Source organism: Polyergus mexicanus, unplaced genomic scaffold (genome assembly GCF_030449975.1).
Source record: "Polyergus mexicanus isolate NDT 795.1 unplaced genomic scaffold, iyPolMexi1.0 SCAF_1, whole genome shotgun sequence".
NCBI classification, from domain to species: Eukaryota; Metazoa; Arthropoda; class Insecta; order Hymenoptera; family Formicidae; genus Polyergus; species Polyergus mexicanus.
Window position 1 is genome coordinate 539,535 of NW_027223321.1, and position 15,266 is coordinate 554,800.

Sequence of the window (15,266 nt, forward strand, 5' to 3'; positions counted from 1 at the left end):
CTCTCGCACTAAATATAAATATATATTTCTGTATCGAATTTTAAATTTAACTTTATCTTACATCGCGTTTTGAATCATGCATCCGATCACGTGTCAAGCTACAAGTTTATTTTTATATAAAAGTATAATTATTATAACATGAAACCTTTTAACGTGATTAGTCAGTTTGATGTTTCGTTGGTTTTTTTTTTGTATCCTAGCTGATATTATCTAATTATTTTTATATTAATCGGATTATTATATCTTATTAAATGATGTATACACAGAATTTAAAAATTAAAAAATTCTTTTTATAATGAATTATATGGATACGTTATATACCCTTAATTAAATATTAAAATTTATTTGCATTATAAATATTTGGCTCTTTGAATAATAAATTCGTTCTTTTTGACATGATCTTGCAGCGTGTCTCTTCTTATAAAGATTCCAATAAATATAATATATATAATAAATCAAATAAATAAAATTTATTTATTCATATATAAATAAATAGATAAATAAAAATATATTTTTTTAAATACGAAAAATATAATACAACAGAACTGAGAGAAAGAGAAATACAGCCAATAGTTTGTCTCGTTACGTATCGTTAAGATCCCAACCGAAGACAGGCATGCCAACTGGTGACTTATTTCGTCCTCTGCAATTTTGAGAATGTTGAGAGCATTGAAAGAGACACACGCCAACGGACAGTTTTCGTTTATTCTCGCTATGGCGTTGTAACTTGGCGCACACTTTGTCATAAACAAATACAGGCAGGCGTGCTGCAACAACGATGCTCGATATTGCGCGCGTATACATTCCTCGGTTTTCCCGCCCCCCGCCCCCCGCCCCCCCCACCACTCCCCCTCCCCCATTTTTCGCGTCACTTCTTTTCTTTCTATTTTTTTTCTCCCCTCTTTTCTCTTCGTTTTTATCCATCGATTGTAATCGTTGTTCCGACAAGAGCAATTTTTGTCAAACAAAAGTTCAACCCGGATGAACGGGGCTGTAAGCGGAGTTTTGCGAGCGACGCGAGTACGCGGAGTGTGCCGCGAAAGCCAGGTGAAAAGAAGCTGACGTTTAGCAGAGTCACTGCACTGCACCGATGCAGAGTGATGGTAATTTCAATGCACGTTTATTTTTTTTACATTCGAAAAACGCGGGAGGATAAAAAATATCACATGATTTTATCTCATCAATAGTGATTATTATTTCACAAGGAATTAATTAAACAATAGTAGAACAATGTTTAAAAAAAATATAATGTGAGAGAGAAAGAGAGAGAAGCGCGAAACAATCATTCGATTATTGAAGATAAAGATGATGGTTATGCTTTTATATTTGTATAGGATAGTTCCTAATAATTAAAAAATTATATGATAATAACTTAATGATTGATAAGCTCTGTGTTTCTTTTAATATATTTATAATATTAAAAAATTATTATAGATTGCTACGTAATTGTTTAAAACGCATAGTATCTTATTTAGTAGATTTATTTTTGGAGGATAAGTCGCGCGAGTAAATGTAATGTTTCTTTTTCGAAAATAATCCTTTCCTTGCATTTTTTTTTTTTTTTGCAACATTACAATATACAATGTCAATATTGTGGGGCTTCCTTTTTCTTTATTCTTACTTGATCTTTAACGGTAGAATTTTCCAAATAAAGGATTACACACACATTTCTTCGAACTTTACAGAATAACGATTGTAATTATTATCACAATGAATCTAATTTTCGATAAATTTATTATTATAAATAATGAAAGTATTTTTGTGTCAAGATTGCTACAACCGTGACAATCGGGATTTCTTAGATGCAAAGGTATGAAAACGAATGAAAAAACAATCGCTTAACGAATTATTGCTCGGTGGGGCAAGAATATTGCTCGCATGTTGCCATGGTTCGTAAAATTTTCTTACGTCGCACAGGCCGTTCGCCGGCCCGTCGTAGCCACAACCGGCTTATCGTTCTCGAACCACGCGTCGTTACGTTCACGAGTCACGGGGGCCCCCCTCCGGGGCGTAAAGCTCGAAACCGGTTTGGAACGTACGTACGGCAGCGTACAGGATCGTATTGAGTAGCCCAGCCGATCGGCCGTATGACTTTCTACATTTCCGTCGTGCTCATAGGTCCGATTAACCGCCGCATTCTTATCGCTTGTATCGATCTCTCGATTACATGATACATTACGGAGAATAATTTTCTTGAAATTCGGATTAAAATATTCATCATTTCAAGAGGAGTGCGTCGTAAAAGAGAAAGTTTTCAAGAGAAAGTGAAAAGTATTACACCTATTTAATCACATATTATATAATGAAATTTTTTATTCACCATTAAAATTATTCTAAGTAATATATATATAAAAGTCTAAATAATATTGCTCTCATTCAAGTTTCATACTTTCTGGAAAGAAAAATTATTGATAATTCTAATTTAAATAATAAGTATTATAATTGCTTAATCACACATACAGTGAAAATTATTCTAAATAAAATGAAAGTCTGGATAATATCGTTCTCATTCAAATTTTTGATACTTGAAAATAGGAAAGAATAATTAATAATTCTAATTTGTTTGTTAATAATTTTAATCTAAATAATTATTACTTATAATTTGAATAATTAATAATATTAATTTTAATTTTAATTTTTTACCCAAAAATAATGGGTTGCATGTGGTTGAATTATCTTGTATATATATATATATATATTCACCATTGATTATTATTTCAAGATAAATAGATAAAACATATTTTGTTTGCTTTTCCTCCAACAATAAGGATAATGTTTACATATCTATGCAAACTCTAATTGATATTATTCTAGCATAGAACAAAAATAGACAAGTTACAAAAATATTTGCTAAAATAATTACGTTCAATAAACGATAGGTATTTCGGAGAAAATCAATATTTTGTATTTTTATTTGATATTTCTACAAATACGCATACACAATTTTACACACACACACACACACATATTTATGTATGTATATATAATATTTTCTCTGTATATAAATTTATTTATTATATTTGCAATCTGAGAACAGATATCGGAAGATATCAGTTCAAATTCTGATGTACATTGTATTATTTTTAAAAGATTTACCGTAAAGAAAGTAACATTTTCACGATTTCGTGGAAAAGATAAAATTGTCAAAATAAAGATTTCAAGATAAAAGTGAGTTTAAAAGAGGCATCTTAAACAGGCCGATTTTCTTATGTGGCCCGCGTTCGCGTCTTATGAAAAAGATAGATGGAAGGGATCAATGTGTGTGTGTGTGTGTGTGTGTGTGTGTACGTACTACCTTCCCCTACTTCCATCATATGGCCCCGCTAACGTATCGAGTTTGAAACCCCTGGTTTAGAGTCTCCATTGTATAAATTATGAAATCTTATTAGCGCATGATGCCAGCTGCAACGTTGACCAATTAATACCATATCTTATTTCCGAAATTTGAATAAAGGCCAATCGTGATGAAAGATATAAAAATTAATTTTGTGGAGTATTATTTAATTAAATTAAATTTTATCTAAATATAAACAATATGAAAGAATTGTCAATACAGATTGAAATTTGTTTCAATGATTACGCGAATAAAAGATGAGCATCTTGTCAATGTTTTAAGGTTAGAATTAAATTATCGTTGGAAAAAAGGACAGTTCTCTTATCTAATCTTATAATATATTTTGTCAAAAGTTTTATACTAAAGAAAATTTCTATACGCAATGCATCACGCCGTGAGACTTTTATTAAATTTATTTTTATGATAAGAGAAAGATAAAAAAATAATACATTAAAAACCTTCACCGTAAATTTCGCATTCTATGACAGAATATTTGACGAAATTATAATTTCGTTGTCAGAGAAGGGGGAAAGCACTCAAAATGCTTATTGTGATTAGTATATAGTTGTCAAAAAAAAATTTACGTTTACGATCTCTCGATATTCTTAAATTCTCTCCTCTCTCTTTCTTCGCGTGCCTGTCTTTCCAGGTTTTTTTTTTTTTTTTTTTTTTTTTTTTTTTTTTTTTTTTTTTTTTTTTTTTCAAGAACATGCATCAAACTCGCAATATTAATATTTATGCACGATTATTTTCTATAAATTACTGTTCTTCCTATATACTTTGGCTACCATTCGGCAAATTGCATTTAAGTTTTTGATGGTATAATCGTGTTATGTATGCGATATGTCGGTATTACACGAAATTTAGATCGACTAATATGTATCAGATGTCTGCTTCACTTTATGAAGCGATCGATTTTTAATAGCTCAATTTTTCAAAGATTTTTAAAAATATTTTTAATATAATTGAATTTAGATAAAATTATAATTAATTTTAGATAAAATACACAAGGGATAATATGCGGGAAGAATGTTTCATTTTCTTTTCTTTATTATTTTTTAACGACAAATTTTTTTATTAATGCGGGATTCATTCTTTCTTAACGAGAGCGAAAATATTAATATACGTAAAAAATTGTCTCTTTTTAACAAAATTTCTATTATCTATCTCTATACAAGTAGAGTGCATTCTTGCGAATAATAATGCCGTTGAAACTATTGATAAATATTCTTCTGGTTCTCGTATGCGATTCATGCAATTCCTAGCGAGTTGTGCTCGCGGAAGAGAAAGCGCGGCTTACAAATGAAAAATATAAACCTCGCATCTCGTCGGAACTTTTCTGAATCGCACAACGTTGCCTAGACAAAACAATGAATTTTTGTTTCTCTCTTTCTTTTTCTTTTTTTTCTTTCCCTCTGTCTTTCAGATGAGCACATTGCAAACGGAAAAGCGAGAAAAAGCAGACGGCTCGGAAGGGAGCTAAAAGCTATTTATAGAATGATAAATATATAAGAGGAACACATACGAAGCAAACGCCGACTTCTCTCTCTTGGCTCGCGGTTCTATATCTTGAATGATTCGCGAGAGTTTTGGATCAAAAATTTACATTTGTTTTACACTGTGTAATATGTTTGTTGAGAAAGAAAATTTTATTATTCAAACATTGAAGGGATGATAAAAAGAGGAGGCTGAATGTTCATTACATACAAGCTCTTTCATCGATTTTTTAAAAATTCATATATTTTATGTATTTCTTGAAACGAAAAAGAAAAAATGAATCCACTCGGAAAAATTGTCGCCCTTATCTCTTTCTCTTTTCTATTAAAAAAAAAATTTTTTTTAAATGGCCATTTTTTAAAACAGATTTTTTACGAAAAATCGTGGTCCAATTCCGAGTTTATATTAAATCAAATATGACTGTACGATATAGCTTATTCGATTTTCTATTAAACATGAGACATTAACTTAAGACGTATGTGTATATTGAATATAAAAAGCCAAAAAGCAATATTACTTTTTATTGCTAATTGTTAACATACGTATAATATACGTATAATATACGTATAATATACATATATTACATACATAGTGTCGTGAGACCATTATTAAATTCCTATTTATTTTTTTTTTTAGAACTGTGCTTATATAATTTTTATATAATGTTCATTATATACAAGCTCTTTCATCGATTTTTTAAAAATTTATATATTTTATGTATTTCTTGAAACGGGAGGAAAAAAAAAATCCATTCGGAAAAATTGTCGCCCTTATCTCTTTCTCTTTTTTATTAAAAAAAAAATATTTAAATGGCCATTTTTTAAAACAGATTTCTACGAAAAATCGTGGTCCAATTCCGAGTTTATATTAAATCAAATATGACTGTACGATATAGCTTATTCGATCTTCTATTAAACATGAGACATTAACTTAAGACGTATGTGTATATTGAATATAAAAAGCAAAAAAGCAATATTACTTTTTATTGCTAATTGTTAACATACTTATAATATACAGTCGTGAGGCCATTATTAAATTCCTATTTATTATTATTATTTTTTTTTTTTTTAGAACTGTGCTTATATAATTTTGCAAAAATTACCACGTTGGCAAGCTAATATTTTACATCATCACATTTCGAAACGGATTAGTGGCTGTTATCGCACTTCGCGTAATGTAAACAAAACGGCTAGACTCGCTTTTCCGGGAATTCTCCATCCCATTCCATCCCTTTCCTTCTCTCTCGCTCCGTACACGTGCTGCACGTCGTCTTTGTCTTTTTCAATATACAAATACATACAAGCTGCTCTCGTTTAGTTAGTATCGTCTCGATCGTCGCGAGAGTCATTCGAGGGTTTGAAATCTTTTGACGATTTTTTTTTTCACGTTGCGTTACTCGCGAAATATTATCAAGATTATCTGTGTGTAATATTATTCAGGGTGATAAATGAATTATCAAATAAATATTTTATATTTAATGTTTTTATATTTGATGCGTTAATGTCGCGTTTGAAGAATAAGAATTAATCTTCGAATATAATATTCATGCCGTGTTTATATTTAATTCGCGTAGTATATAAATTAAAAATCTCGGAATCGGAGTAACGTAAGAATGGAAATCTTCAGGCTTGTTTTGCCACGTTGCCATCTCGTCATCTGTCACGTGCGCAATTATTTAATAAGATTCTTAAGATCGCAATATAATGACTAACATTAACGAAAGCGCAATAAACTGTTTTTGGTTTTTTTTTCCAATATCGGGACGAGATCGAAACGAAATCGGTCCATCGCGCTATCATTAATTCCGCGATTGCTACAGTTGCACGTTAATTATATTACGATCGATATTTTTATCGTCATTGCGGATTAACAGTCGTAATCTCACGCTACTGCGTATTGATGCAGAAAGCGGCTAGCTTTTCTGAGAACTACATCCTGCCCTCCCCTATCCTGGCCACCGCGTATTTCTCGATACACGTTTATATCGCTATGTTAGTAGCGTAAACTGTAATATTATCAAGAGTGACTAAATCAATTATCTTGTGAATATTGTAACGGGTTTGTTAACGACTAGTGATAAAAGTTATAATATTCGCGTTTTATTTTCGATATGCACATATGAAAAAAATTTTGAAATGGCCATCTTTTAAAACAGATTTTCTACGAAAAATCATGGCCCAATTCCGAGTTTATATTAAATCAAATATGACTGTACGATATAGCTTATTCGATTTTCTATTAAACATGAGACATTAACTTAAGACGTATGTGTATATTGAATATAAAAAGCCAAAAAGCAATATTACTTTTTATTGCTAATTAACATACGTATAATATGCGTATAATATACATATATTACATACATAGTGTCGTGAGATCATTATTAAATTCCTATTTATTTTTTTTTTTTAGAACTGTGCTTATATAATTTTTATATAATGTTCATTATATACAAGCTCTTTCATCGATTTTTTAAAAATTCATATATTTTATGTATTTCTTGAAACAAAAAAAAATGAATCCACTCGGAAAAATTGTCGCCCTTATCTCTTTCTTTTTTATTAAAAAAAAAAAAAAAAAAAAAAAAAAAAAAAAAAAAAAAAAAAAAATTAAATGGCCATTTTTTAAAACAGATTTCTACGAAAAATCGTGGTCCAATTCCGAGTTTATATTAAATCAAATATGACTGTACGATATAGCTTATTCGATCTTCTATTAAACATGAGACATTAACTTAAGACGTATGTGTATATTGAATATAAAAAGCCAAAAAGCAATATTACTTTTTATTGCTAATTTTTAACATACGTATAATATACATATATTATATACATATATAGTGTCGTGAGACCATTATTAAATTCCTATTTATTTTTTTTTAACGCGATAATGCGCCTCACTCTTCTTGAATGAGAATTTAACGCTCGAATAATTCGTGTCGCGAGAGTCATTTCGCGTAAACGCGAAATAAAGTCAGCATCGTACTGTAATAGTGTATTTTAACGGAATTATAAAAGTCGCGCGCGAAATGTTCAGACTTCCGTGAAGTTGGCTCCGCGCGCAGTCATTTTGTGACGTCAGAGTGTTTGTGCTGCGGACATAATCGAGCGCGCGCGATCGAGACAAGTACGTGGAAAAAAGTCGATTGATTGCGCATTCATCAATGCTAGTCATCGTTATATTGCGATCTTAAGAATCTTATTGAATTCGAGTTACGTCAGATTTTGAAGTGAGAATAAGTATCGTATACGAGTAAGCATGAGCGTGTCGAGTATCGGGAGTGCCGAGAAAAGTATCGGGCAATTATATTACGCGTAGATCGTGTAGTGATAATATTGTAGTTTCGTCACAAGTTACTACGTAACCGAAAGCATCCTTAAAAAGTGAGTATTAATGGAATTATCGATTAAGTTTAGAATAAATATTGTTACATAATATTTGCATACATAATAAATATTCACTATAGAGTTTATTAAAAGACACAAATTATATTTTAAAATTTGTTCGTACAAACGCGTACACACACAGAAAAATATTCTATTGCTATGAAAGATGATTACTCAGTTTTTTTTTTTTTTTTAAATAACAATTAACTTTAACGAAGAAAATTTTTTTTTCCTAATAATAATCTTAAAATAGACATGTTACAAATTTTAGAAAAACTCATTATCATGTACTCAAGAAAAGTAAATATTTTCTTTTGAAGGATATTGTAAAATTTTATCGAGGAAAAGTCTCTCAGGTATGGTTAAATATAATGTAAGAAAATTTATTAGATCGGAAAAATTTAGTGTATTTCCTTCAATTATATAATTTAATATTCTTGATTGTATTATTAAATTTATTAGGATTCAGAATACATTTTGAATAAATTTAATGCTTATGACAAACTTATAATACACTTGCGGATATATGAACCTTTAAAATGCTTGAAACAAGTATTATTTACTTGTATATTAGTATGTATTTGTCTGTGTGTACATATATAGGTATTCAACGCTTAAAAGGGGAAAAAGATGTGAATATTTCTAATGATGATTTTTTTTTAATCTCATAAATTGCACATAAAAGTGCATTCATATAATTGAATCTTTTGACGTATAAGAGTAATCTTTCCAAAAAAAAAAAAAAAAAAAAAAAAAAAAAAAAAAAAAAAAAAAAAAAATCAAGGATAGTCGCATTCGATTTGAAGCAATCGCATGTCATGCAAAATTACTGGCACATAACTTATATCAATGAGGACATTAGAGTTATTACTCTTATTGCGTCCTTGATACGGAGTAGTCATCTGCTTCATCGTTTCGTCGATTTCACTCTCATGTGGACGAGGTTATTACTCGCGTCACATATTTCCACTTTCAAATCTCCGGGATCTTGCATGCTCAAAATTCCAATGTCAATAGACGAGCAAGATATCGATTTTCTTCCTTTCGCTTGATACTTTGCGCGCGACACTATCTTCATTGATATATATCCGATAACTATTCCTATCTCTATTTTGCTTCTTTCGAATCTGATATCATTAGCACAAACGGCATCGGGATGAATTACTTGCGCTTATCTAACGGAAACTTGATATCGGTATCTTCGCAAACGCTCCTTTTACACTTTCTTCTTTCTTGCATCAAGATACATTCCATATCTCGTTAACAGATAGCGCGTTCTATCGTTCCTCCTTTCTTCGAAATTCCATTCGTATTATTTATTTTCTAATTGTAAGATTTGTTTTTGCATCGGATATATTCGGAAAACGAATGCTAGAATTTCTTTAGGGCTACACATCTTCAATATTTGATTGTTATTCTCATTTTATTCTCTCTGAATTTTCATTCGTTACTTATTTGCGTTTCTCTTGTGTGTGATATAGATACATTTGCATAATTTTACATTTTAAAACAGAGGAGCGATAAAAAATATACGAGTACATTTTTACATATTTGGAAATATTACTATGTTAAAAATTTTTACAAAATATATTTACTATGAGATTGCAAAATTTTAAAATTGTATCGTTACACAGAGATACACATATATATCTTACACGCACTAATAAATATTTTACAATTTAATATATTATATATATATATATATATATATATATATATTTTGCAGAGAATGCGAGTTTTCAAATTTCTTTTAAGTACGCTGGAATTTTCAAGTTAATAAAAGCGAAATCGATTCAAAAGACAATACAACAACGACAATGTTATTGTTCGATTCCATCCTGTGCTTACATTTTTTTCATTTTATTCATAATTTGCAATTCTCTTTTAACGATTCATCTTCGATCTTGAAGTGAGTACGATTATGAGTATCACTAGTTGTTAGAACGAACGAAGGTAGGACGAGAAACCAAGAGAGATTATTACCTTTCTCTCTCTCTCTCTCTCTCAAGGAATAAGAAACCGGCATGGACTAGGTACACTCCGGTTGAGAAATCTCACGATAATGTATAGAGTATTCCAAACATTCTATTCTTTTGTTATCAATTCTTCGATTAGCCCCGGATTTCTTTCTTAAGATATCGAAATATTTACTTATCGAGTAATTAATACCTAGAAAATACATTAAAATTGAAAGGTAAAATATATTTTCGGAATATATTCTTTCTCTCCTAAATTTTTGTATATATATCACTCTCTTTTACAAATTAATATCGCGTGAAGTACTTTTTTAAACTTTATGCATCCATTAGGAGAGAAAAAAAACGATATATTATTTTTTTTTATATTTATTTTTTTATGTTAAGTGTTTAAAGAGAAAGAGCGAGGAGAAAGAGGGAGAGAGATAATTTATTGTTTGTACTTGGAAAAAAAATGAAATTAAACATTTATGCAGGGACTTCCGAAATAACTATCGGATCTAAAAAAAAAAAAACTTTGTAGGTTAATTTATATCTCAATGTCTAATTAAAGAGTGGATTAAAATCATTGTGCGCAAATTGAGCGTACGTGTTTATTTTTAATATATAGATTAATACATGAAACGTATAAATCGTATTATTTAACTTAGGAATTTATTCTTATTATCCTATTTATCCGCTTATAGATACTTTAGTATTCGATATCTGTGCGTTAAGATTGATTCATGACACTAATATATATTTTTTCCTATCTTAATGTTTCTTCTTTCTTGCATGACGATTACGTAACGCGCACGAAAGTATGAAGTAATATAATTTAAGCATGAATTTATTACGCGCCCGTGACTGAACGATTATAAGCAACGTACAGGTTGCTCGTACGTAATTGCGTGATATATAGATGTATATAGGCGAGTATATGAAATTATGACGTACGCGGTGAACCGCATACCGCGTGTGTGTGTGTATGAAAGCTATAACGAGGTACGTGGGGCGCGCTTACATTCGCACAGGTATAGACATCCGGGCGCTCATTTTGCGACTTGTGCGCGTAAGGAATGCAATTCATGTCTAATGATAAAAATATATTAAATATACTGTCGTCGAGTGAAAAATTTGCCTTTCATCTACAGATTTACTTTTCGTCAAAGAAATTTATATTATATTGATTTTTCTCTCCTTTAATAAAAACATATATATAATATCCCAGAAATTTCAATAATATCCCAGTTATAATTTATTAGTTAGTTTTTCGAAAATCAAACGTATAAAAAAAAGAAACATGTAAACAGATGACATTAATACATAACATATACACTTTAAATAAATTTTATTCAGATTTTTTTTTCACTACACTTTAGAAGTATAAAAGAAAATAAATGAGACATTTATATATACAGATAAATAACGGATAGATCAATTTTAAACTGGGCTTTATCTGTGTGTGAGCAGATTTGTTAATTTAAATATTAATTACGAAGTTGTCTATGTTGGAAGAGAGAGAGAGAGATAGAGAGAGAGAGAGAGAGAGGGGGGAGGGGGGGCATAATATATTATAATATTTTGAACTGCGAAAAAACATGTGATGCTTCTCTCTCTCTCTCTCTCTCTCTCTCTCTGATGATTACGAGAAGTATGTAATGTATAATATGTACATATTAACCACAGGACATTATGCAGGATATTTGTGTTCGCAATGGGTCGAAATTAGTACGTTAGCAGTGATGAACTTTAATTGTCATCTATTGAAATAAATTACTGAAATTCCCCGGATTGTTTTAAACGCATTCCTATATAAGTAATCACGAACCAGCTATTTATGGAATGAAGTGCATTTGGTGAAATATTGTATAAACTGTATATAGGGAGTATGAGATATTTATTTTCTAACAATTGATTTTTTTCTCCTCAAATCGATTCAATTTATCCAATGATGATGCCGAGGTAGAGACAATTCTTTAGTTATGGCTGGGAATAAGATCCTTTTGGCAAATAAACTTCAGATGAAATAATTGACGAAAGTACACTTTTCAATAATAAATTTCACGTTAATTATACTTTAATAGACTCTCAAGCTTATTAGCTTTATTCTCGGGAATTGTTATCGTGGCTTAATTACAAAGATTGCATAGTCGCGGTAAATATAATGTCTCTTTTCCGTTAAGAAAAACGATCAAATTGCTGAAGAAATTTTTATTAAAAATTTTTATGTAAAATATCTTTTTTTCGGTATATTTAGTATAAAATAAATTTTTAAATGATGAGACGCACACAAATAGGCATGCATACACGAATAAAAAGAAATGGATTGAAATATTGCGTAATCGTTGAAAAATTGACATTTCGTACAACTTGTCACGATTTAATGCCGCATAAATGCTGTTAGAATACGCTACGGATACTAAGAAGGTTTTAAATACGCGGAGAAAAATCATCGTCGACTTTCACATTGCTTTATTACGTATAATTGGCTACTGCATTCGTTTCTCGGAGTTTCACGACACCGTGCACCGTGAATGGGACTTGCGTAAATCTCTTACGTAAACTTTGAATTCTCCCTTGATTTTTATCTCGCTCTCGCGTTTTCAGCGTGAAAATAACATTTTTTTTTTCGGGATACGCGAACAAGATTCGTAAATTACGTGTATGTATAAAAAGAGATGTACAAGATTAGAATCTACATGATTGCCAACTTGAAATTTTTATGATTCATATGTGATGTCTAAAAAATTTTTATGAAATCTGTCATATTTCTCAGAGCTTGAATTTAGCCTTTGTTTTTTGTTACCTAGTGTTTTATGTACGAGAAATAAATAATCGATGATTAAAAAAGTATTAATTTCAAGAATGCAACAGTTTTTTTTTCCAAATTTTGTATTTTTTGATAACTGAGATAATTGATATATAAAAACAATTAATATTATAAAAAGAAAAATGTATTAAACCAAGAAATTAACCATTACATATATACTAGGTGGCCCATTTTAATCCATACAGTCGAATATTTTTCATTAAGTACTTTTTGAGTTATTTTATATTTTAATCTGACATATTTTGATATAAAAAATAAAATATTTCGTAAAATATTGAGTTTTCGATAATTTTACCGTAATACTTCTATGTACAGAATAATAAGACAAATTAATCAGTGCCAAAAAAAACAAATTATTGTTTAAAAAAATTTTCCAAGGTCAAATCATTGTCACCATCTTATGGCCCCCTCGAAACCAAACAACTTTTGTCTGAAACATTTTTCTCTTCCGGGCTTGGTTTTTGAGATATTCGACTGGATGGATTAAAATGGGCCACCCAGTATATATATCATACAAATTCAAGTCGAACTTTTTTCAAGTTACTAGATAGGAATTATTATTCTAATGGAGAGAAGAGAGATGTTGACATAACTGTAATCCGGTAAATACGCCTAAGTACCGATATCGCTACACTTGATATTTCAGCGACTGTAATCTGTCCGCGCTTATAGCCATAACGAATCAATGCGAGAATAGAATACCAGTACCCAAGTATAAGACACAAAACTAGGTCTAGCCAGAGGCGCTACCAGCTATGCAGCTCGAAGCTATGCTACGTCGAACGTTAAAACTTTTCCTCCAACCACCTTGCATAGCCGGCAACTCTCTCGCATTCCAACAGGTGCGAAACGCGTCACTGCACTTTGGCAGAGGGAAGACGCGCTTTTATCGCGTAGAATGCAGGCGCGCATAGGTTGCACCACGAGATAATATTTATGCACGAATGTGCGCGTACGTGTACCTGTGTACGGAGGACACGAGGGAAAGACGAGGAAAATTGTCCGCGGGGGCGTGAGCGTAGGGTGCTGCCGCAAATCCCTTCCTTTGTATCCGCCGGCACGGAAAAATTCGTGGTTGAGAGTCCGCTAATCCCCCAAGCCGTTGCTCGTAAACGAACTCGTTTAGCAACATCTTGTGCGCCCTGAGAAAGAACGGGAAATAACCACGCGCGATATGCATTTTTCATGAGCACGTTACGCATTTTATGCAAAGACAGTTTAACGTTAAAAAGAGATCTAAAATCACTCATCTAAAATCAAACATCATAGATGTAATCAAAGCGGAAAAAAAAAGAAGAAAGCGACTATAAGATCAAATTTGTGTATAATAAATACTTATAAAATTAAATTTTTCGTTTCGACAATAGAAAACATAGTATGGAATAACTCTTTGAATCGTTAACAAAAAGAAATGAAATATTTCATTCAAAAATAGGGAAATTAAAGACATTCATAAATGAAAAGGAGGAATATTACAATTTTTTGACGATATTTTTTTACGAATATATTTTTTATATATAACGAGGTTAATTTTGATATATTGTATATTATATATAAATGTATCGTATATTTTTGACTAAATTTAACTCGTTTGTTCTTTCACGCGCGCGCGCGCGCACACGTATATAAGGCTGGTATTCGTATAATAATTAAATTTTAAATTCGTTAATATTTAGTTTATTAATTTTTGTTAATTTCATTGTCAGAAATATTCGCGTCATTGTATACATACATATACAGAATATTTTTCAGTTTATTGCCAACAAATTACTGGCCTTTTTAAAGACCATTTATGCAACTAGTTTCATACGTGCAAATATTCACGTTTAAAACATTCAATTGTACGCAAGTGCTCATTTTCATTCGAAAGCAGCATCATATGTGCATAATTGTTGTCGTTATTCTACGCTTGTATCAATATTTGAGAGTAGATATGTTTTAAATTGCATAGCCAACTGCACAATAGAAAAATGAATAAATTTTTGTTTATTTTTCATAACAAGTCATGCAAATGATTTGTAAATAGTTGCATTAGTTTATAATGATAATGTAGGACAAGAGCATGTAGTTGACAATTTTTATTTGAATTCTTATAAAGACGTATCGATTTTATCTATAATTTTTTTATTCAACTTGTTGCGCGAGATAAAAATGAAGCATCCTGAAATTTTTAATTTTTCGCTTTAGAAATGCGATTAGCTATATTATTTAACTGTTTAGATTTTTCATTGCAATTACCGAATAATTATATGAATTCATAA

The 15,266-nt window shown here is 30.5% G+C and overlaps 1 protein-coding gene across 4 annotated transcripts in view; it reads left to right on the forward strand.

Annotated features, from left to right (window-relative positions):
* Positions 1 to 15,266, forward strand: part of LOC138934960 (semaphorin-1A) — a 186,402-nt gene that overhangs the window by 1,054 nt on the left and 170,082 nt on the right. The window contains exon 1 of one of the 4 annotated variants that reach the window (XM_070299264.1): positions 7,249 to 8,214. The exons of the other annotated variants lie outside the window; for them this stretch is intronic. The gene's annotated coding sequence lies outside the window, so the exon portion shown is untranslated. Of the gene's footprint in view, positions 1 to 7,248; positions 8,215 to 15,266 lie in introns of those variants that run through there. 4 annotated transcript variants of the gene reach the window in all.